We start from the raw sequence: 21,375 nt of genomic DNA on the forward strand, positions 1-21,375 counted from the left end.
GGGTGTTAAACTTTCCCTTTAGTCATCTCTATTCCCCTGAAATACTTTCAAAGCCATATTTGTTCCAGTGAGGTTCCAGGACTGGAAGCAAATCTGATGTTTTCAGTGGAGGAGAGGAAACAGTTTGGGTTAGGAATGCCTGGACAGAAGGATCAGCATTCATTTTGCTCCACTTGAAATCACCCCATTCCTCTAATTCAGGTGTGGGGAACTTGAGGCTCTCCAAATATTGCTGAACTATAACTCCCATCATCTCTGGCTATTGGTCATATTTGGTGCGGCTGATGGGAGTTATATATCATTAAAATCCGGGGGGGGGGGTCCCCACACCTAGTGATATTTTTCTAGAAAAAGAGGTGCCATAACTCACCAAAAACGCCTCCCTTATTCTCTTATAATGGCAATGGCACCCACCTGAGAGGTGCAGGAACTGAGTTTTGGCTGAAAAAAAGCTCTGCCCACAACTGCCTTGCTTTCTTCCAGTTCTGACGTTGCTAGATATAGTTTGACTCCAAGACCTAGGTCAGAAAGCCTGAGACATTGAAGTATTCGCCGCTTTTTCTTTGGCAATTTGCTCCCTCCTAGTGGTATTCCTTGGTTTGGTTCTGTGCCTGCTCAGGGAATCAAACCCTCGTCAGTGGTAATCTCATTTCAGGCATTAATGTATGGCACTTTAAAAGAATACTGGGCAAACAGCAATGTTGGAATTGCTACCTGCTACAGAAATGCAGTTTCTTTATGAACTGGGAAGAATTGCGGCATGCTGTTTTCTGAAATTAATGAAAACTTTGAGTGTGTCCTTGGTGTGTCTTTGGGGAAAATAAGAATATACAATTACTATTGATGAGTCCTTTGATATCTGAAATGGCATGCTGTGAACTCAAACAGCTCCCTCTTCTTTTTCATCCGCTCATACGTCCTTCTGTAACACTGTCACACCAGCACCTAGTCAGAATGTGCAGCTTCTTCAAAATGAATTCATCCACAGCTTGTAACAAGAACTTGCAAAGAGAAAAGCCATCAGATAAAGAAAAACACGGGTAACTTTACCTACAGCTCCTTCCTGTTTTCTGATGTGCTGTATGAATATCTATTAATCTCCATCCCTTTTAAACAAAAGGTGCCTGCCTTCAAGCTCATTGATTTTCCTCACAGTGCAATGAGCTCCGCAAACAATAAAAAACTTGTCTGCCAACTCTCGTCTCTGAAGCAGAGTCCACAGCCATGTGCAGTCAAACAGATGAAAGGAAAATACTTTCAAGAATAAGAATGCATACTTAGAAGCCAGAGAATTTGCTGGCTCTTTCCCTTTCTGGCACAAGTGAGTGAGAGTATCTGTCTATCTCACTATCAGATTTGTAGCTTGGCCTAGTCTGAAATCTTGGAAAGGAAAGATTTTATAATAATTAAATTTTGCATAGATATTTATCTAGCATAAAATCAAATATCTTACAGATATTACAACTCCACCTTACAGCTTATTCCTGCCCCCCCCAATTCCCAGATAAAAAAACAATAAACCCTAAATGACTTGGGCCCCAAATGCCTGCAAGAATGCCACTTCACCTATGTGCCCGTCAGGATGTTATGATCAGCAAGAGAGCCTCTTCTTATGCCACCATCTCACCAGACAGAGGGCCTTCTCGGTAGTGGCACCCACCCTGTGGAATGTCCTCCCATCAGATGTCAAGGAAATAAGCAGCTATCTTATTTTTAAAAGACATCTGAAGGCAGCCCTGTTTAGGGAAGTTTTTAATATTTAATGCTGTATTGTTTTTAACACTCGATTGGGAACTGCCAAGAGTGGCTGGGGAAACTCAGCCAGATGTGTGGGGTATAAATAATAAACTATTATTATTATAATTATTATTATTGGGGGGTGGCCTGCTAAATGGTTTTATCTGTAATGGCCCCCAGAATCTCCTCTAGAGGCACAACCTCTATACATCTTTAAAGTGTCATTGAAGATGCACCATTACTCCTTGGTCTTTGCTAGTTAGACGACTGTCGTTAGTATCCTGCTATACACCATCCATTTCAATATGTATTTATTGCATGGTGTAATATTTTGGGTGGGATTGCTTTGTTTGTTTCATTGCACTGTACTGCCTTTTTTAGATGTATACTTGGGACGTTATGGTGAAGGGTGGGTAATTGCCATCATCATTATCATCCTTGTTTCTGATACCGCCCTTGGAAGATATCGTGATGGGCTTTGGTATGCATCCAGAAAAATAGGTATTTCATATGTTAGGAACAACCGCTGGGGTGCACTGGGTAGGATGTTGCTTGCTTAAATAGACAATCTCCAAGGCCCACTATCAGCCAATGTATTCATCTGCACATGTATCCAATATATCCGGTGGAAGACACCAGTCTGCCCCAACCAGAACCCCTTCAGTGTTGGGCAGAAAGGAGCAGTAATCTGGCAATGGACAGCCTTATTTTCTCACCAGATTTCTACATTACAACCTGTGACCAGAATCCAAAGGAACCATATGCAGCTGCCGGTATGCTTTCTCTACAGCTGGGGCCACATGCTATCCTACTGGTGAAAAGGTATTCAATTTAAAGCAACTTGTCTTTCATTTGTTCAGGTTGCTGCAGGGAAAGCCATAGCAAAAGCGGAAGAGAAAATACAATCAAAACGGCAGATCAAAAATTTTAGTTAGCAACTTGGATTTTGCCTGCCAATTATCATGTGCCAATCTAGTTATTTCAGCTGATGCACCAGTAGTAGAAACACGATTGATCTCAACAGTCCTGAGTATCTTTTCAATGAACCCAGAATTAAAAGAAGGATGTTTATGGCAAAGTTAGAACGATTATAGCAAATTGTGGGAGCTATAAATACATTAACGGTTGAGCATTAAATATATATCTAGACAGTTAGCTGGAACATCCATAGAGAGGGCTTTGCATTGTAAAAGCTGCATCTGTGTCTGCACAATGATCTGAAAACTAATTTGGGATAAAAGTCTGTAAGCCTACTTAAGCTTTGGATTCCTTCTCTTCTTGTGGGATGGTTTCAAAGTGGCCAGGCCAAAAACTTCCCCAAGCGAGACAATTAGTTGCCCATTACAAAGCCATGATGCCTTTGGAAATGCCAGGAACACATTTCAAAGGGAATCTCAATATGACCAGTTATGCAGATAAAGTTTTCAAACATGCTGCTAAAGCTTGACCATGTTGTCTGACTTGTGATTTTTTTCCCTCCACGGTCATGTCAGGCAACACATCTATTGGGAACATGTGCCTATTTGAGTAATGATGGGATTCAGTTTCTTTTAAGTATCGACACAACTTTTGTATTGACTCGTTCCAAATTTATGGTGAGCAAGGGTTCCTTAATCTCCATGTCATCTTTAATATGGCTCAGGTCAGAATCCTATGATTCAGCATCAGAGGATTTGCAGCAAGCTATCCAAAAATGGCATCTGGCTCCTTGGCAGATTTCAGGGGCAGCTGTGCTGAGTGGCTCAGAAATTGTTTATCGGCCCACCATATGCAGAACCGGCCGTTTGGCTTGGTGAGATTTGCTTGGATCCTTTGCCCTACTGAACACAATCTCCTTTCAAATATTGTCTATTTATTAGGCACCATTTTCAATTCATTCTGATAACAACCTTGATTAAAAGAAAAAGAGGGTTACCAAATTCTGAAGTCTAAGGTACACTCTACGGACAGAATTTGTTCAGCATGTTGACAGATATAAACCACCTGCCAGTTGTTGTCCGCTTGTCCAAATTTGCTTTTGTGGCAACACAGTGACACCAGTTTAACAAGCAGTTCTGGGTTATGTGATCTTTCAATGTAATGCAGCCATGCATTTTGTCACTTGCCTGAGGTGAGTGGAAAATTCCATTCAACCAGCAGTCAAGAGGCAAGCTCCCCTACCCTCTAGCTCTGCTCAGCTGCTTACCTGATCACACCGGCTGTTATAGCGTTAGACACCTATCTCAATTGTTTAAAGTCACAGTCATGGTGGCAATCACAATAGGATGCCTTTTATCCATCTCCTGACCTTATGCACTGAGGAGGAACAGCATGTGCAAGCAAAAAGTGTTTCGTCAAGCCAGAAGTCAACAAACAAACTTTAAGAGTGCCCAGAGTTCCCTGCCTTAGTTAGCTATGCAACTGAAATTGATAATTATTTAGTCTATACATTGAATCTGTGTCGTCCATAACTCCCTTATGTACAACATATCCTGTAATATGTGTGTAAAAAAAATTTAAGATAAATTATGAGTTAATTTCTCTTTTCTGTACTTCTTTGATCTATGTGGTTGGCATGCCTAAGTATCATACACCAGACTGTCTAGACCTAGTAAGGAACAAGGATCCTGATGGACAGGAGATGAAACACACCAAGTCCTTTTGCAAATGCATGTTTTGCATGCAAACAGTTCAAGGTTCAATCTCTGACATCTACTGGGAATAAGGATGGGGAATAAGTTCCATTCAGTTCATATTTAAATGCCGTTTATTATTAGTATTATTTTTCATCTCTATGCTACCCTTCCTCTCAAAGGAGCCCAAGGTGGCAAACCCACAAGTGATGAAACAATTAAAACATCTAGCTAATCCACACTTCCTGAAACAAGATGGAAATTGAGGACAGATCTGCACCATATCCAGTGCACCTTTAAAGCATACGGCTTCCTCCAGAGATTGCTGGGAATTGTAGTTTCCTCCTCAGAGAGCTACAATTCTCAGGACCCTTAACAAACTACAATTCCCATTATCCTTGGGGCAGAAGAGACATATGTTTTAAATGTGCATTGGGTGTGCTTTAAATGTATGCTATGGATCTGCCATAGACATAGCCATTCTTCAAAACTCATAGTTCCCTGAATTTTGTGGTGAAGTTCTCCTCCCTGGACATGAGGGTAGGGGAAAACTGCTACTAGTGATTTTTCTGATTGGCTCAGAAGAGCAGTTGGGCAGAAGCATCAAGAAAGCCTCTCAGTAACTGAAAATGTATTAATACGATTGTGAGAGACTGGACAAAGGCTGGTCTGTGGCTTTGTTGGTTTGGGAGGGTTCAGAATCTTGGCAGGCCTATGCCCCATTTTGCCCATAAATGGGGCCACCCCTGCACCGTGGCCCAAACTTCCTGATGACTGCTCCCGGTGGCTTCATATAAGGTGCGCCACAGCTAAGCTGCCAAGATGTACACATGTGCTCTCCATATTGCTGTTCTCAGGGACAAGAAAAGCATGGAGGAGCAGAACCACTGTAAAACAGTGCCACCAACTCCCAAGCCATAAATATGGCCCAGAAGTATGCCATGGCCAATGGTATCAAAGGCCACTGAGAATGGTATCAAAGGCCAACTGTAGCAACAGGGTTGCATTTTCCCCGAACCTCTGTCAAAGAAAGTAACCTGTCAGGATGACCGGGGCTGATGTTGTGGCCAGCTGAGGCCTGAACCCAGATTGAAACGAGTCCAGATAATCTGTTTCTTCCAAAACTGCCGGCAGCTGAATCACCACCATATTCTTTAGCATTTTCCCCTACCCCCCACAAAAAGTATTAGATTCCAGGCCTGTTTGGGCAGTGCACAATGAGCCTGCCTCCCTGTGTGCTTTCATCCTTTTCTTCACCGCTGTTGTCACTGCCTATTCCTTTTCAATGCTGAAGTGCAAAGTTATCCTTTTAAACTTGAGAATATCATAGTCGATTGAGCAATGGCTCATTCACAGTATAAGCCAGGAAGGAAGGAAGAAAAGCAAATGGATTCTCTTTGAATTAATCATACTATTGAATCCCTACATCTCTCCCTCTCCCCCCTCCCACAGACACACTTTTTAAAAACCCATTTGAATCCAGGCATGAACAATGCAACTATAAACATAACAACTTCATTTTTCAGGGTGGGGTGGGGGAGGGAAGTAACTTTAATAAACCAAGGCCATTGATTAAATTGTCATGTTCCAGGATCTAATGAAAACTTTTTTTTTTGCACTTTTGTGAATGCAATTTAATCCATTTAATAACTGCTTCTGCTAGTGAAACCCCACGTATCAATAGGAGTTTAGAAGAAGAAGTGCCCATGACTAAATTCAGATTGTGTCTCTGAAATGCTTCTGCTTTTTGTGAATACAGCACTGTTGATTTGCCTCAACTCGAGATTCAGGTGAATATTTTAAAGTGCTGAATGTGTCTGCGGCTATTCAGTGTACTTCTTTCTCTCACTCTCTGCTGCAATCCAGCATAATATACTCAAAAATACTCTTGTTCCCAACACTTGATAGAGCTCTCCATGAGGAGTGTCTGAAATAGGGATAAAGTCTATCATTTTCTTCTACATTGCCCATATGATCTATTCTTTTCTCAGTGTTCCCACATAAATGCCATTAATCCGAATAGGAAGAAATACATACCTTTCGAGGCAAGATGGAAATCATTATGATGGGCTATAGGGCGGAATTTTTTGAGGCATCTTGGAAATTCTGTGAGTGTGCTCAAAATGTAGACAAAGTGAATGAGAGTCTGTCCCAACCTACCCCTACTTCTAAGTGATGAGGCATCCCTGGGCAATGCTACTTTTCTTTGGAGGAGATGTGCAGTGTCCTTGTAGTATTTTATTGATTTGCAGACATATTAGGAGAGCATAGTAGAGGCAAATAGACACTCATTCCATAAGCTGTAGACATAAACACTTGTACACTCCACTCAAAACTGTATCCCGAGTTCTAGTTAACTCTAGATAGCAGGTCTCAACATTCTGTTTCCTTCCTGAATGCACCCTGTATTTCATACAATGCAAACCACAGGCTCAGAGCAGATCCATTAAAATTCAAGGATATGGCTAACTTAGGACCATTTAGTTGGATGCAACCCGCAGCTGCCTTTCTATGGAATGTGAAGCTATTTCCAACTAAATTCTATCAGATTAGACCCACTGAAATTAATGAAGGGAAGTGCCACTATTATAGAAATTCTCATTATTCTTTTCAGTCCTTTTGTGCTGATCTATCCAGCAGTAGACTTCCAACATCTCCAATAAATACAGAATTTTGTTTGAAGGCATAAAAAAAAAGTACAGTGAGCAAAAACGTTGACCTCTACAGGAAGTTGTTATTATTGCCATCAATAGGTAGCTTGAAGTTATTCCAAAGTGGGAAAATATTGATTCTTTGCTCAAAATTGTTTCTGACTACTATGTTATCTGTGTTTACCAACTGTGTGTCATTACTGGGGGGAACGGGGCGGGGGAAATAATTCAAACAGGCTTTCACATTTTTAAACATGGCAAGGCATATTGTTAAAAACAACGAGCCATATTTGTCATGTTCTTCACCATCTTAACAATATATACAAGGGAGATTTTATGGGTGCTCAAATCTTTGTTTCCACAGGGTAAAAAAGAAAGCTGACTTGCTAGGTTGAGAGCAGCTGAACTGTCAAAATGGAGAGTGACTAAGAAATTTTCCCCATTATGTCTTTCAAGCCCAAGAGTTTCCCCACATTACCCTGTGTCTAAAAATATAATGGAAGAAGTGTTTATACATGTGTATGCTTCTGAGAAAGACTTGTGTTTACCAGGAACACTTCAGCTGGCTCATGTCATTCTCAAAAAAAGACATAGGTGTAAATAATTTGCCACAGTTCTGAACTGCTGAACTGCTGCTTCTCGAATGTCTGTTTAAACAGAAGCCCTGATGCTGCCATATAGGCTGTCAAAAGCCCCCACCCATAGTGTTGCTATATGTAACAGCAACCATTGGCTTTTAAACATCCCTCAGCTCCCAAATTCCCAAATGCTTGAGTCCTGAGTCCTGTACATCCACATGCTTGAGAATTTAGGATCCACTTGTAAGACTTTGGTTAAACATATATCTGCAAGCTATCATCTATGGGAGTAACTTGGGGTCAAGTCCATGTTTCAATCATTATTCAAGATTAGGCATGGTGGGCTACACTTCCTAAACCACACAGCAACGTGGTAATTGGCACGTAGAGTCCACAGACAGAGGCAGCATTAGTACCAGAGCTATGCTGAAAATTTCTCCCATTTCTTTTTTCTTTAACTATTTCTGTCCATGAGAACAGAAATTTCATTTAAAAATGGTCCAAGGAGAGATGAACGTTCAGGGAATTTCTCAGGGTTGGAGTGCAGAAGTTTTGTTCCACCTGCCTTACTTTTGAGGTGACTTTTTAAATTCTACAAATCGCCTCACCAGTAGTCTGCACTCTGCAGCCTTCCTGGGTGCTTGTGCTTCAACTAAATCCCAGAGGAAGATAGCATGAGGTAACTCCTTCCATCAGGAAGTGTGGGCAGCCAGGGAGGCTGCAGAGTGCTTGAAAAATGTTTGTTTTTGAGGTGACTTTTTAAATTCTACAAACCGCCTCACCAGTAGTCTGCACTCTGCAGCCTTCCTGGGTGCTTGTGCTTCAACTAAATCCCAGAGGAAGATAGCATGAGGTAACTCCTTCCATCAGGAAGTGTGGGCAGCCAGGGAGGCTGCAGAGTGCTTGAAAAATGTTTGTTTTTGAGGTGACTTTTTAAATTCTACAAACCGCCTCACCAGTAGTCTGCACTCTGCAGCCTTCCTGGGTGCTTGTGCTTCAACTAAATCCCAGAGGAAGATAGCATGAGGTAACTCCTTCCATCAGGAAGTGTGGGCAGCCAGGGAGGCTGCAGAGTGCTTGAAAAATGTTTACTGGAAAGCAAAACAAATGTATGCCGCCCTTGACCACCGTGCAAAACACACCCAGAATCCAAAAGGAATTCAAAAGTTCCCTGACTATGAGGCAGGTAAATGAAAGCCTCTTTGGAACAGAAGAAAACTTTTAAGAAATGAGAAGATTGGTTTCAGCACAGCCCTATTCAGTACAGGAGATGTCAGTCAGATTCAGCGTCCTCAACTCCAGACATCAGACCTATATGTCAGCTTTAAATGAAGATTAAGTGGTGGTCTTAGCATCTTAGTGTATTTGCCTCTGTAATAGTTAGCCAAACTAAACAAATATAGAGGTGAATGTCTAAAAAACAAAAAACTGAAGAAAGATTTTAGCAATAGTCACGTAATAGGCAGGTGTTAATTATTCAAAACACTCTTAACTGTGTTTATGGCATTGACCTTTAAGATTCTAATCAAAACCAGTCAATTATGAAAAAGGTTTATTATCTAGAAGTTGCACTACGATGGGGGGTGAAAGTGACTGAGTATATATATTATTTTTAGGGAACATTTGTCCAAACACTTTTTCTTTTTTCTTTCTTTTTTCGCTCATGGTATAGCTGTGCAACCATTGTTTCTATGGAAACAAGCCTAATTCCACTTTTGAACTACCTTTCAGAAAATTCCATAACATTGCAAAAACACAAAAAATAACAATTCAGGCGGGGAATTGGTCTGTCACACAATACAGAAGCCCCCAAATAGCAGGTGACAGTTTCAAGGCCCTTGACTAGCAGGATTATGGAATAGATCAGGAGCAGGGAACCTTTGACCCCAAAATATTGCTGAACTACAACTCCCATCAGTCCCAGCAAGCATGGTCAATGGGAGTTGTGATGGGAGTTGTAGTTCAGCAGAATCTGGAGAGCCCGCACCTGACATAAATCAAACGTAGTTCCACATACTACTTATGACAACATACTTTCTTCTGGAACTCCTCATCCTCTATTTCTTTTCCTCCCCTTTTCCCCCTCCTGCCCCCAGCCTGAAATTAAGCCAAGGGCACATTGTGTGCACGCTTTGGTTACAAAAGAAGCCACTGTCCGCAGAAAATGAACTTTATTTTGAGTGGATGGCTGAAAAGCTAAGGGAGGGTGGTAAGGAGGTGGAATATTTAACCAAATGTGTGTTACATATGCAAAATCCCTAAGGTATAATAATTTTCCCTGATAGTCACAAAACTTCAAAACAATTCTTCTCTGTTTTTACAGAATTGCAGATCATGCAGAAAATATCGCCAGCATGATTTTTATAGCGTTATTATTAATTAATTAGTTAGCACCACCAGAATACACTAAATGAAAAAGTAAGTAATACAGACTTCAAGATTATTATTATTTTTTAAAAAAATTGCTGGTCATGAAAACTTTTCATGGAATATTCCATTTCTACTTAGAAAAACAATTTATTTCTCCGTGAGGTATTTCCCTTCCCTAGGAAATTCATTCCTTCTAATTGCAAAGTGGGTGGCCCCGTTCAGACCTACCTACAAATAAGGGGGAGGTGCTCTCTTTTGGTTTTCAAAAGGGAGAGTAGCACAAAGACAGGAAGGGCAAAACTTGTGCAGGAGAAACTTCCATGTCGCCATAGACGCCTGGACAAATGAGGGAACTGTGAAGACACAAGCCCTTGCTCGACTCAGTGGCCATTAGGTTCAGCCAAAACTTCCACTCCTCTCCCACGCTTCCAAAATCTGCCGCTCTACCGCTGAACTCTGGGGTGCAATGTGAGGAAATGTTCTCAGCTCTTGGGGCCACATTCCCCCATGGCCATCTTTCTGAGGGGGGCACATACCAGTGGTGGGTGTGGCAAAAGCAGGTGTGGCCAGAAACATGCCACTCTCCATTGAAGTAAGCAAGAGATAGCGCAGATCGTGGAGAAATTCAAACCAGCTAAAACCAACTGGAGGGCACAGAATGTGGGCAGTGAAGGGTGTGATTCAGGAGGGCATGGTCTGGGCAGAGTCCTGAGGGCCTGACAGAAAGTCCTGGAGGCCACACTCAGACTTTGAGCCTGAATTTCCTCACCCCTTCTGTAATGCTAAGGTGCTTGGGTCTTGGGGCTGACCACCTCAGGAGCACCAAATATATACAGTGGTACCTCGGGTTACATACGCTTCAGGTTACATACGCTTCAGGTTACAGACTCCGCTAACCCAGAAATAGTACCTCAGGTTAAGAACTATGCTTCAGGATGAGAACAGAAATTGCACGACAGTTTCAGGTTAAGAATGGACCTCCGGAACAAATTAAGTACATAACCAGAGGTACAACTGTATTGTGAATGCTAGTTCTGTGGTTATTGCATTTAGCATGTTGTAGGTCTCCAATATCTGTAGAATTCATGTTGACCAGTGACTACAAGAGCTTGTTTTCTTTCCCCGCTTGTACCTCTTCAAGATTGCTTTGTGAAAACATTTTCCATCTTGCATTACTTCCCCCTTTTATTTCTATGAATATGAGCCATTGTGTGAATTTCAAAGGATTCTTGTGCTTTGGTTCACATATTGTTTTAGAAAGTGTGAAGTTTGCATCTAAATGGGAACTGAATCGAATATGTCTCCCATCTCCCATGTGCTGAGCAGGTCAGCTGGCAGCCTCAGTTCACCACCACCCCTCCTCAAAAAATGCTGATCTACACCATCTGCCAGTATGACAATTTACTGAAATGGGGGGGGGGGTTTGAGAAGGATGCAGAATAGATGCTTTTATCCCTTGCAAAATGACCTTTTGCATGCATGGGGTCCTTTTAAGGTGCTTGGTCTGATACAAAAACTGTCTCCTCTTGCAGTATGCTTTGCAAAGATCAGGGAGCATCTGCATATATACAGTCACACCTTGGTTCTTGAACGGCTTAGCTGTCAAACAAATCAGCTCCCAAATGCTGCAAACCTGGAAGTAAGCCTTCTGGTTTCTGAATATTTTTTGGAAGCTGAACATCCAATGCGGCTTCCGCTTGACTGCAGGAAGCTCCTGCAGCCAATCAGAAGCCACGCCTTGGTTTTCAAAAGGTTTAGGGAGTCGAACTGACTCCCGGAATGGATTAAGTTCAAGAACCAAGGTACCACTGTAATTATATTTTTTAGTTTGCATGGCTCCTTCTTTTTCTAACCCCTTCATACAGTGGTACCTCGGGTTAAGTACTTAATTCGTTCCAGAGGTCCATTCTTAACCTGAAACTCTTCTTAACCTGAAGCACCACTTTAGCTAATGGGGCCTCCTGCTGCTGCTGCGCCGCGGGAGCCTGATTTCTGTTCTTATCCTGAAGCAAAGCTCTTAACCTGAAGCACTATTTCTGGGTTAGCGGAGTCTGTAACCCGAAGCGTATGTAACCTGAAGCGTATGTAACCCGAGGTACCACTGTAGTTGTCTTAACCAAGTGTGGCACTTTAAAATACAGCTATATAAACTATGAATGATCTGAGCAGCAGTGATCTAGTTAAAATTACTCTCAGTCCTTTCAGATTTTGTGTGTGTATGTGTGTGTGTAGTTGACTAGTCCCAAAAATAACATCAGAAAGCAATAAAGCAAGTTATTTCACATTGCTATTCATCCCTTATTGTTAGTGCAATCGTGACAGGATTTGTTGTGGCTGGTTTTGCCTTTAAAAGGTTCCTCAGGATTACATAGAAATCAGATGTTTCAAATATGAAATGAAACACTCTTTGAGTATTTCTAGCAAGATAAGAAAACAGTTGATTAACATTGGGCATTTGTTCTCTGGAGACCATCGTAAGGGCCTTACAGCACTTGACATTTCTGCCTGAACTTTGCAATACCCAGAGCTTTCTTTCATCATTGTTCATATTGGAGGGGGTGGGGCTTGTGCCAATCAAAACTTAAACCCACATGATTAGAGTATAATACATGTGTGCTCCAGAAAAGGAGGAAAAGTACTGTCTTCACAGTATAGTCTACTTAAACAGTGCCTGGGTTTTTAGTAAGCCTTGTCTTACTATTATAAAATAACCCAAACTATTCCCATCTCAATTACACATAACCAATAATCCAGAGACTTACAGTCCAGCTCTATGCAATCCATTTGTTTTTTTAAAAAGTTTTGACACAGGACCGCGGATATTTGCGTGTGTGTGCAAATATCAGATTGAAATTATAAACCAATCATATGTGGTGTTTGACCTTGATAGATCAATGAAGAGCACCCACTGGTTTATTTCAGATTTATTCCAAGGCTCCAACAGCAGAGTAAGGGTTTACTAAGATTTGCACATTTCACAGCTCTAATGTGTGGCTAGTACTGGGTGTGTGTGTGTGTCACATTCTGCTGTTGAAATGCAGTATATCCATTCATCTTCCTGCTTTGAACCAACAGGTGCCTCTAACAGAGATGTATGCAGTTTTACTCATCATTTAATCACCATTTCCATGATTTGCCCTCTGTCTTTAGATTCTCATTATAAACCTGTCAGCATCATTCAATACTTTATTTTTGCATCCCCTATCATTTGATTTGATTGTATGTATCTTTTTATAAGCCAAATGTATGGCAGTGAGAACCCTCTTATCATGAATACAGGGAAAACCTTTTGCATGAAGAATATTATTTCCATCTGCCTCTTTTTCAGTACGTATTAACTACAAAATGTGCATCGCTTCCGTTTTCTGCTGTTACGTCCAGGTAATGTAGCTGCTTTGTACTAAACGATGCAGTAAATTTGATCAGGCTATGCACATGACTCAAATGGTCTAGGAAACTTTCCAGTTCTCTTTCTATCATAAATATTGATGTATCAAGATCAAGTTGTCTGAGCCATGGATGTACGCTGAGCCAAAAATAACTCTGGCCATGTTGGAAGAGATTCTGCCTCTTTAACTCAAAGGCATCTCTGTATTTAGATGTAAAACAAACCTGATTTGTTGCTAGTTCTGATGATAATGTAATCCAGGCATGCAAAATTCTGCCTTATTCTAGAAGTAGCAATGATGGCCAAATACTTTTCATATGCTTTTCATTTCTCTCTCTCTCTGGGTTTTTTTGTTTTGTTTGTTTTTATTACTCAGGTGGCAGTCTATTGAAACTTATGAGACATTCATGCTGCTGCCAAGTGATTAAAATAGCATCCATAGCCCACCCCCACTTCCAAATCTATCTTTCTATGATAAACCAGGAACTGGTGGTTTGCTTAAAAGCACCTAGATTTTAAAAGAAATGCACATTGAATTAACTGGGCCCAGGACCAGCCCACCCATAAGACAAGGTGAGGGGACTGCCTCAGGCAGCAGAATCCACAGGGACATCAGTTCCCAATGTAGATCTTTATTCTCCCCTTGATCCTGATGTTGATCTTCACTCACCCCTTCTCCCCTGGTGGGGGAGAGGGGCGCCATTTTGGGGTTCACCTCAGGTGCCAAAATGTCTTGGGCTGGGCCTGCCTGGCCCTGATCCTCACCTAGTTTTCAACTACAAGCACTTGATTGTCAAAGGAACAAATTTATAAATGTGTTAATGATAAATGTCTTAATGATAAATCACAGTGCAATTGGCAATACTGCTGCCCTGTAATTTCTGATATTTCTGTGCTTGGGTGCTGATCTATAGTGGGCGGGGAAAGCTATAACTCTTTGTCTTCACACATAATAGTAATTTTTATACTGTGGAATTCAATAACTCTACACTTTATTATCTGTTATCTTGATTAGGTGAGTTAGCCTTTCCTTATAGCTACATCCTCTCTCTGTATTTCTGCAAGGGTTTAAAGGAAAGTCTTTTGTTACAATGAAAATGAAATTAATAAGGTAGGTTCTACTTCCTAAATCAGCCCTGCAATACAACCAGAGATAAGAAATCACACTTTAGCCTTACCAGAGCTGTGGCTCTGTGGTTCCTTAAAGAAATAAATAATCCTCATAACAAACAGGTAAAGAAATAAGCTCTTTAAGCTCTCATCATGTTTTGCTGAAGTTATTACAAGGATGTATATTGGGCAGAAAGATAGTGCAGTTATCTCTCAGTCTTCCAAAACGTGTGCTCATAAAGCACATCTTTCATGTAGATTCGACTTCAAAGAAGCAACAGGAAACTTTTGTATCAGAACACAAACCACAAATTCAGAATATGAGTCAAAGAGAACAATAAACTTAATTACGTTTACTTTTGAAGATTATAAATGCACTCTTAGAGCTGTGCTGCGGTTGCTATTCTGCTATCTGTCATGAGTGAAAGATCTGGCTTTTTATAGGCATTTTTACAAAATCATGTTGCATTTTTATGAATTTTGCTCTCAGTTGTAAGGGAGGGTGGTGAAACTGTGTGCAATTCAGACCCCCAAAGCTTTTTCAGGTGCACAGTGACTGGGGTGCCTATAATTGCATCCTCTCTAATAGGCAGGCAGACTGAAACCTCTCGTCTTCCGACTTTGCCAGGTCAACAAAGCATCATCATCTGCTTGTTATCCATCAGGCTCCAGCTTTCAAGTTAGGTGGTCCTCAAAGGATCCCCTCCAGGATGGGGAACCTGCTATTTGCAGACCAAACATGACCCACTAGGCCTCCTCACTTGGCTCATGATATCAGTTGTAAGGTGGGTATGAACAGGGCTTCAAAGCAACAACCAGAACCTTAAAGTGGCCTCTTAATTGTTCCTTCACTGGAACATGGCACACTCCCAGTGGCCCATCAGTTCCACCCCTGCCATGCTCCCAAAATGCCCTTTCGGGGGGGGGGGTATACCTGTGTAAGTTACACCAGCTTCCATTGGCTGAGCCCAACTGAGACTGCAGAGTCCTGGCTCAGCCAAGAAGAGGAACTTATACAGGCATATCATTGGTTCAGCTGAGGGAAGGGTCTTATGTTGAGGGCCGGCTGAGCCAGGAAAGCCCAAGCTCCACCACAAAAATAATATCCAATTTCTCTGGCTCCTGAGCCAAAGCATTGGTGTAAATGTAGGGAAGCCTAGTAGGCCTTGTTTTTTGAACCACAACAATGTACATGGTGAAGAAGGCAGCTCAATATATATATGTGTGTATATAAGTGAGCTGGCCAGCAGAAATGATACAAGAGAGAGAGCTGTACTCTCAACACAAAGAGTTGCATTTGCCCTTGTGAACATGGATCTTTGCAGTCTGCTGGCTTTCAGCCTTTATGTTTGATATTGCTGAGTGTCTGCACAAATGAAGGTAATGGCAGAGGCTGAAGTGGTAAAATATACTCCTCTTCATGCAGGCGTAACTGCACCATAGCAATATCTAACTGGCTGGGGAAACCCAACCAGATGGTCGGGGTATAAATAATAAAATTATTATTATAATAATTAATTCACATGGGTTTTCCCTGCGGACAATGAACATTCAGGGTCTTCTGTGTGTGCCACAAAGCCTTTCAGGAAAATCCTGGTGAACTAAGGGAAAGAACGTATGACCAACCAGACGCAGAAGGTCATCCATTGATAGGAAGATGGTAACAATACAGTAAAAGTAGAATGGATGATACCATAAAGTATATGACTATACAGAGCTGCCACTGACCACACACACTGCTGTTTGCTCTCCATACTTTCAATATCTTTACCTTTAAGGCTCATCTTTCTTAAATACCTACTGCTGGCAACCTGCCCTTGTTTCTGTTAAGTTAATGGATTTTTCTCAGTGGAGTAAAGAGAGGCGGAAGCCTGACCTGGCTTTCTAATCTACTTTTGCTGAAGGACTGAGGAAGAGTGAATTATTTTGCTGCTTCTTTAGAATTGCTAAGTAACTTTTCTCTTTTCCAAGAGAATGGTAGGATGATGTCTGAGCTGATTAAATAATTCTAATGGAAAGGAAGCCTGAATTTGCAGGGCTTCTCTTGGCTTTCCCCCATGAAACAGTTATAATAATTCATTAAAATTAGAGAGGGAGAGAGAGAGAGAGAAGGGAGATAGTGTTCCCCCAACTTGAGAAATAATATATAGATGTAGATAGATATAGATATGTATATATACACAGACACCTCATATACACATAAATACTTTATGGCTTCACAACAAATCATTAATTCCACCATGCATCCCAAAAGCTATTCTTCTTCACATGTTGAGATACAAAGTATTTCTCTCATCCTTAATAAGCCAAGCTTCCCAAGGAGCTCTTGGGAACTTCTTATAGAAAACCTGTCTGCTATATCTTCATATTTAATTTCGTTGCAAGTCTGTAGATTTTTTCTTGCGGAGAGTTGTATGAGAAATTCAACTGTAACATTTTGGTGTAACAGAGCAGCCCACAGTGCATCACTTCAGCAGCAGGGCAATGCCCTATGTGCTACCCTGCCTGCTCTTTTTGTGAAATTGTCTCACTCAAATATAGGCAGAGCCAGCCCACCCATGAAACATGGTGAGGAGGCCGCCTCAGGTCGCAGGATCCACAGGGACTACAGACTGAACCTCCAAGGAATGCATGGCAGTGATGGCTACAGTGTGTTCCTTAGATGCTGGATCATCCGCTTCCTGGGCAGCCCCCTGCCCAACGCTGCCTCTGCAGCAGCCTCATGGCAAATAGGAAGACCATTTGAGGAGACCATCAGCAGCACTTCCTGTTTGCCAAGAGGCTGCTGTGCAGTGGAGCCTCCCTCAGCAAGTAGGAGACACTGCTGCTCCCCTTCCACTCCTAGGAAGGAAATCTCAGGGGCTGCCCTAGGGACTGCACCCACCCAACATGATTTAGGGCAGGCCCCTCTTTTCCCCATGGCAGACTTTGATTCTCATGCCAACCGTTGGGTATGGTTGTTTTGATTCCCTGCCTTATTCCGAACATAGATCTTCACTCATCCCTTCTTCCCTGGCCATGTTTCTGTCAGGAGTTCAGCCTACACTCGAGTAGGACCATGGCAGAGACACATGCCCGACTGGCATGTTCTCTCCCTCCTGGTCTTTTGTTCAGGAGCTTCAAAAGTTTTCTTCAGCCCAAACATCACAGCGACCGATGCCAACCGACACCGGCACCCTTAGGGATCCGCAGAGTTTGTGCATCATGCGTAACAGACCTTAGCAACTCAGCATTTTGGCTAATCTACTTTATTTACATATAAACACGCACAGAGCACTGCAACATGGCTCCCTCTCTCTCTAGCATCAGACAGCAAAGAGAAAAAGAACAAAGGACAATAGTCCCACTTCACGGAACACAGTAACACAAACATCCTGTCTCTGTCACTTCCCACTCTGTGGAGTCAAAACATATACTGCCATGTGAAAGACAACAATCCCATGACTGCAATCATAGACCAGGAATTCTAACAGTTTCATCATGTTATTCCAGGTATGGTTGTGAAAAGAACAGCGCCAAATATTTCTTTACACCCACCCTTCCTAAGAAAAAAACGTGTACAGAAGACTGAAAACACAATTATAAAAGCATTTTGGCTGCTATATTTAACTAGCAGCTTCATACTATAGGTTGGCTTCATCCACAAATGTGTAACCAGTAGTTTGTGCCATGGAGATGGGAGAAGCATCCATCTATTACCTGGACAAAGGTATACTGTTCTGTCCACCTACCCAAAGAATCCTTATATTGTAGAGAACAGTGGGCTATATTTTGAAACAGCAAATAGCAGCTGGCTTGAAGGCTGATCAGGACTGGGATCACAGCATGAAGGGAGCAAGTGTATTCTTTCTTCCCACACTGTGGCCCTGAGGATGTGGTCCCAACACCCCTACTTCCTAAGAAGCTACCACTGGTGCCAACAGTATTGTCCTTGCAGTGCCAATTAGCCAGGGTGGTAGTTTCCAATGGGACCAGGACAAAAGCAAGATTGCAGTCCTCACTCCATTTACCTGGGGATATGCCCCACTTAATTCAATGAGACTTATTTCTGAGTAGTCATAGTTTAGGGTTGCAGCCTGAAAGGTTAACCCTCCTCCTCATGAGGTCCCAAATCCTGAACTCAACTCAATTTGCAGTTGAATAGAATGGCTGCGAATTTTGCAGTTTAAAAACACACACGCATGCAACGTTTAAGTCATACATTTAACACTACGTGCAGTTTAGCTCATACAACATTTAACACCTAACGTTGGCTGGTCTGTGATCAACAAGATGAGGACTCGAAAACATTTTAACCTAGAACTGCAAAAGTGCCATTTTAAGTAATGAATTCACTGGATATGTTCATTTCCAAAAAAGAATAAACGTTACCGTACATCCAGTTGTGATGATGAACTAGGGAACAGAAGTCTCCTCTTGAAGGGCAGCCTGTGACACACTGCAATGAAAAGAAACCACAAAACTTAGTCAAGTTTCATTTTACTGCACAAGGCAGCAATAATTAGGTCCTATAAGACTTCTAGGACTGCAGTCTACAGGGTTTTTCCATCTGCCACTTGCAGAAATATTTCAATAGAAGCAATATTAAGAGGCTCTTATTCACAGTATTTCATTAATTTGTACCTTGCTCACATCAGTAAATATTCCCCAAGAAATAGCCTGTTAGTTGTGGAAATCACAATAATATGCTTTGAAAGGAATTGGTGTGTGTGTGTGTGTGTGTGTGTGTGTGTGTGTTTGTGTGTGTGTGTGTGTGTTTGTGTGTGTGTGTGTGTGTTTGTGTGTGTGTGTGTGTGTGTGTGTGTGTGTTTGACTGTTGTTTTTCTCACAGCCTTTCATATTAGGCAGGGATGTGTGCAACTATTGAGACATTTCACCAGTTATATCAGAACTTTTTGTTTCCTTAGAATGCTTCAGATGTGTACTCTAAGGACCAGTACCCCAAATTGCTTTGGGGGTTTTGGGTGTGTGTGTGTGTGTGTGTGTGTGTGTGTGTGTGTTTTGGTTTAGGTGAAATCAGATGATATCTTAATGATGTGCAGAAATGAACCTCCTGATAAATTCTGCTAGAAATTTTATTGGCTGTCTTTCAACTTCCTCTGGAATTCCTCATATGCTTTACCTCAGGTGGAGCTCCCAAAGTTATTTCTGAATTCTGCTTTAAGCAGATATTTGGAAGTATATATAATACAATTAGAAGTTAATAGCCTAACTCAGGGGTGGGCACTCTTTTGGCTCCTGAGGGCCAAATCCAGTGATAAGTAGGTGCTTGGGCCCCATATCCCACTAGTGTTCATGTGTGGAGAGGAGAGTGGGGCAGTGCGAAAAAACACACTCTATCCATCAAGAAACAAACTCATTGAACAACAGATACAACACAGATCCTCAGACACGAAACCATGGCAGCAGAAAGGGGCTAAATTCAGCAGAAAAGAAGCGACGTGAGCACCCACAGCAGACTGCATGTAGCCCATGGCCCAGCCACATGTATTGTAACTGAATGAGTTTAAGATGATCCGATAATGAGAGGTTTTATTTTAAAAGTGGCACAGGCCAGATATTTTTATTTTAATAAAGCTGGCCATTGGTGTTTTGGAGTGCCTCTTTCTAGCTAATGCTGGTTCACCTGCTGTGGCCTGTTTCGGATAGAGATGATTTGGTCATTGTACTCCAGCCTGTGGCAACTTTCAGACCAGATTGTTGCAACATGATTTACATGGGGCTGCCCTTGAACATGACTCGGAAACATCAGCTGGTCCAAAATGCTGCAGACAGATTACTGGCTGGGTATCCCATCCTTAAGATGTTCGCCTAGCACCTTCATTGCATAGTTGTTGTTGTTGTTTTGTCATTGGCTGAAGATGCAGCTCTTTACCCTGACCTTTGACACCTGATTGGACCCACCCTATTGGTTTTACTGTACAGTGGTACCTCGGGTTAAGAACTTAATTTGTTCTGGAGGTCTGTTCTTAACCTGAAACTGTTCTTAACCTGAGGTACCACTTTAGCTAATGGTGCCTCCAGCTGCCACCGCCGTGCAATTTCTGTTCTCATCCTGAAGCAAAGTTCTTAACCCGAGATACTATTTCTGGGTTAGTGGAGTCTGTAACCTGAAGTGTCTGTAATCTGAAGCGTTTGTAACCTGAGGTACCACTGTAACCCATTTTAAGTGTTTACAATATTGTATTCGTAAATATTGTAAGCCACCTTGGGATCTTAGGGTAAGTATGTGTGTATAATAAACAACACAGGTTGTGATTTGCAACACTTCACAGAGTACTCTTCCTGCACCCTTTCTGTGTAGTTGTCCCCAACTGTTCTAAAGGCTTTTACTTCTTTCAAGAAAATTACAAATTGTTCACAAATACTTGCACTCTGAGAATCTTTCTGATTTCATGATGCCACTCTTTCACTTCCATCACAGCCATGTCTCATTTCTGGGCTTTACTTGAATTTCTTCCTAATGGCCCGCTCTGGGAACATTGCGCCATTTCCTCAAATTGTTCTGCCACTTTCTCATCCTCTGACTATTCTATGTTGGTCATGATTACTGCCAAACTTTAACACTAGAATGCCTGTTCTCCTTTATTGGATCTCACTGGTTTTCCTTTCTTCTCTGGAACGAGTTCAGCCTTCTACCTGGGCAACTCTGTCACTTTGGGTTTCTCTGTTGCTCATTTGTTTCCCAGTATTAAATTGAATTCTCCGCATTTCTACATCAGTTTGTGATTTATAAAGAAGTCCTCATGAAAATTCATCAGTGTTTTATTGCTAATTTCTCCAGACAGAAGTGTGCATGCACACGAAAGCGCATACCTAGAACAAACTTAGTTGGTCTCTAAGGTGCTACTAGACTATTTTTAATTTTTTTAATTTAATTTTATTTTTAATTTATTTCGACTGCATCAGACCAACATGGCTACCTACCT

Source organism: Podarcis pityusensis (assembly GCF_964106645.2).
Source record: "Podarcis pityusensis genome assembly, chromosome: 10".
Lineage (NCBI taxonomy): Eukaryota > Metazoa > Chordata > Lepidosauria > Squamata > Lacertidae > Podarcis > Podarcis pityusensis.